The sequence below is a fragment of the Macrobrachium nipponense genome, chromosome 5 (genome assembly GCF_015104395.2).
Source record: "Macrobrachium nipponense isolate FS-2020 chromosome 5, ASM1510439v2, whole genome shotgun sequence".
In the NCBI taxonomy this organism is placed as follows: Eukaryota; Metazoa; Arthropoda; class Malacostraca; order Decapoda; family Palaemonidae; genus Macrobrachium; species Macrobrachium nipponense.
The window spans coordinates 49502741-49507098 of NC_061107.1; the positions used below are offsets into that span (position 1 = coordinate 49502741).

General features: G+C 38.4%; 1 protein-coding gene across 1 annotated transcript in view; it reads right to left on the reverse strand.

Moving 5' to 3' along the window:
• Positions 1-3919, reverse strand: part of LOC135215290 (dual oxidase maturation factor 1-like) — a 118628-nt gene extending 114709 nt beyond the window's left edge. Inside the window, exon 1 of the mRNA XM_064249834.1 lies at positions 3663-3919. The gene's annotated coding sequence lies outside the window, so the exon portion shown is untranslated. The remainder of the gene's footprint in view (positions 1-3662) is intronic.
• Positions 3920-4358: the final 439 nt, after the last annotated feature.

A 4358-nucleotide genomic window follows, 5' to 3' on the forward strand; every position in this document is an offset into this window, starting at 1 on the left:
CCAGAGTTCAGGATAAAAATAAAAAATAAAAAACTTGACGAGAACGAGATGCTCTGAAAAGCAGTTTGATTTTGAACCGAAAATACAGTTTGGGAAGAAGGAACGTTTTTTCCTCTGTTGTTGTATGTTGAGTATCGAGTTCCATAAATATTATGTATATTTCAAAATAAAATTTTCTTGACAATACCAATAGGGCAGTTTTAGTATTCATAAATGGCCCGTACACTTTGTAAGAACGTTTCTTTTTTTTAAGTCTGCTTGGCAATTTCTTGTAGGTCAATTCTCCATTTACTTTGTTTTAGTTTTCAAAAATTTTGCATTGATGATTCCAACAAATGAAGAGCTCAGAATGCCTTTACCAATGCGTTATTTTTTCATTCATATTTCACAGGTAATTATATATATGCATGTAGATTATATGAAGATTATATATATATATATATATATATTAGATAGTTATATATATATATATATATATATATATAATATATATATATATATATATATATATATATATATATATACATGTGTGTATATGAATAAATATAATGGTCATGCTTGTGAAGGCCACCGGAAACAAATGGCCTTTGTGATCTTTTGCCTGTGATGTCTTTTCTACGCTTTACTTTCCATAGATCTCCACTCGTCTTCAGTCTCCCTTCCATCGTTATCGCATCTACTTATGGCATTCCGGTAACTTCCCATTTGGTATTCTAAAGTCGACAAAATCTTTTAGATATAATTTCACTTTCATACCATGATTCATGTCATACAAGACGTCTGTATAATGTTACTTATGTGAGCCGTTTCAATCTATTTGATTTCCAAGCCTTATTCAGCCTCTATCCAATGTTTGATTTGACCTTTTTAGTCTTTCCCTCAAATCCAGGTCGTATGAACCTCTCTTCTCTCTCTCTCTCTCTCTCTCTCTCTCTCTATATATATATATATATATATATATATATATATATATATATATATATATATATGAGAGAGAGAGAGAGAGAGAGAGAGAAAGTGAGAGTGGAAGAGAATGGAGTAATACTTTATGCGAACCGTGTATTATAAGGTAATCTGCCATGTATCGAAAGTAAGAGTAACGTTCATGCTTTACCATGGCATGACTAGTGACAGAAAGAAAGAATGAAAGAGTAAGTCTTGCCATTTATACATACACTCACACACACACAACACACACACACACACATATATATATATATACTATATATATATATATATATATATATAATATATATATGTGTGTGTGTGTGCGTGCGCTTCCATGCACATTTGCACAAGCAGTCTAAACACCAAATCGAAAACCCGTCGACAGATTCTAATTAAAAATACGCACATTATAACATCAAGTAGCGTGTTCAGTAATATGAACAGCGACAGCAATGATAATTGAGAAAGAAAGAAACAGGATCGTCCAAATGAAAATGAGGTAATGAAATCATGACGCAATGACGATAAAGCAAAATTAAACGAATACTAACGTGCGTTTGGATCCTGATCAAATATTGTTCTTCTGACGTAACGCTCGCTACGTCAACACCTTTATTCATTTGTAATAATGGCAACGGCCTTAAATTGATTCGTTATTTTCTCTCTCTCTCTCTCTCTCTCTCTTCTCGCTCTCTGCGTCCGTTAAATCGGTCAGCCTTTAATTCGCGTGTACCTGTCTTGTTTACTTGTTGACAGATAATGTCGAATGTTGTCGCTGATTCGCTCTTGTTGATTAGTTTCTTTGCGATTTGTTGCTGTCATTGAATGCGTCATTGTCATGTTGTTCAAATAATTTTTAATATTGTTATTTGCTTTTCGTTTTTACTTAATTGCGTCACTGACCTCTTTTCGAAGTATTGGTTTCTTTGTATTGTTATATACCTGGTTTCATTATTTTCTTTTCCCATTTGATAAGTAGGTATTGGCTTGTTTTCATTCGTTGCATTTTTCTGCCTTTGATCTCCTGACGACTTCTACCGTTAATCATTATTTAAACAACTGTGACATTAAACGAATTCGATTGTCAGTCGTTTACTGAACATTGTATTTAATGAAAGGTCAATGCTGCAATCTTTAAAGAGCGTAAATAGTAGTCATAATAACAACAACAGCAGCAGCAACAACAATAATAACAATAAATAGTTTAAAGAGATAGTGATGCATTTTTAAATCGTCTGTACTGCTATTCCCATTGCCAGTAGTGTCATAGCCACGTCACCCTACGTAACGAGGCGTGATGGGAGTGTAGTGCTCCTCCGGAGGCCTCCTTCCCTCCCTCCCTCCCTCATTCATGGAGGCAGCAGACTCGTTAATTGCATTGGCCAATCAATATACCTTGCCTCACCTGACCTTAAGCCAGCTTTAGGAAACCAGTTACCTGAGCCCGTTGGTTATTAACCTGCTCTTAACCCGTTATTACCTTGCATTATTATCAGATAGCGAAAGTAATCTAGAAGGGATTCATTAAGGGACGGTGATATGTGTAAAGACGTCGAGGCGCATGCGTCGGAGGACAAGCGAGCTTGGGAGTCGGTGACGTCACAGTCATCACTGTAACGTTGCTCAACGTTTAAAGCAGCGTAGGGCTGGGTGGGTGCTGAGTTTTCTCTTTTGTTTATGAATATTTTTGCATAATTCTGTTGCTGTGTGCATATTTTCCCTTGTCAAAATTTATTTCTGCCTCATGGAAATGAAGCACCACGGTTTTCACTTCTTTTTATTTATTCACTCTTTTACAAAGTATAATCGGGGCTTCCTAGGACGTATAACATTGAGAAAGACCTAATCTGAAACAGATTTAATAAATTATTGTCTTCTTTTCTAAACCCCTTTATCTCGTCATTTATTGACAAATCGACATAATATTGTAGTTGGCCTGTCATCGCCTCTGGACATGACCTTAACAGTACTACGATACCAACCATGAAATATGAAATAAATAATTTCTTTTAAAATCAAGATTGAAGAATACCCGATTGTAAATTTAGTGTAGTACCAAGGTAAAAGTGAGAGAGAGAGAGAGAGAGAGAGAGAGAGAGAGAGAGAGAGAGGAATGCAAAGGGCATATTAATGAGCGAGTCAAGTTAAGTCCATGTTCTCTCTAATATTACGAAGCAGGTTTTCGGAATTACACGTATTGTGTTGGAGAGTGTTATTCCGTATTTTAACTAGGTAAAAGGCACTGATGTATGCCCTGAACACACGTACACACAAATATCCACTCACACGCTGTGCCTACTATATTCTATATTTTGTATGTAATACTTGTGTTTGCACGTGCGCAACATTTTTTTAACATGAGACGTGTGTGTACACATTCTTATTTCAGGAGGAATGTGGGAAAACAATTTGATTTTCCTTGGACGCACCTTAGTATCACAATATTGGTCAACGCCTCCAGAAATAGAAAAACGCCTCTTCTAGAATGAAAAACTGAAACTGACTGGAACGGAAGGAGTTAGAAAGCGAATGGGAGACATAGAACAGAAAAAATAAACAATGACTAGCACTATGGAACGACAAAGAAAGCAACAAAGAAAGCCCAGAAAGTAAAGAACTTCTCCGAGCGAGCGTCGAAAGTAACGGAGACGATAGGGGTGGCTCTGGGGGCAGGACCTCCCCCCACCATTCCCTCAAAACCTTGCTGCACATACCATGGTGGCGGTGGGGTGTTGGAAGGGCTGGATCAGGGGTCCTGAAGGTTCGCTGAATCCCTCGTACTAAAGCAGGCCCCGTGGTCTTGATAAGCCACCCGTCAGCAGAGCCATGTAAGATCCTCGCAAGCGTCTGAGCCCATGCTAGTATGGGAAATCACCTCTCAATAAATAAAAACACACAGGAAATCAAGCCACTACAGAGACAACGAACCACAGCAACGCTTCCCTCTCCACTAACTCAGCTTCACTGGAACTCTCTCTCTTGAACAAGCAGTGGGCCAGCCACCAGCTCGACCGCTACACTCACACATTCCCTCTCACTTGCAGAAGAAAGTGGCGTCCTCCCGTCCTACTCTTTCTGTCTAAAAGAGACGCACTCTGACGGCGGACAGATTCCGGCCTGTCTAGAGCAGCGTGCTCTCCGTGGGAAACTGTTTCTTTTAAAGGCCACAGCAGAGTATCGCTGGTTCAGACCAAAATCGATAACATTTGTGAGTTTGTTTACCTTTCCATTTCTGAGAGGACTCCGTTCTGTAGGTCATCCATCCTTCAGGCAGGTCGCGTAACCTGTATGATTCAGTTGGTAGGTCAAGACAAAGAAGAAAATGATGAGAACGCGTTGAGGGTGGGCGGGATTAGACTGATTTGCTTCCATGCTCATTCATAAGATATCATTAATTGAAAAGGTCGAAT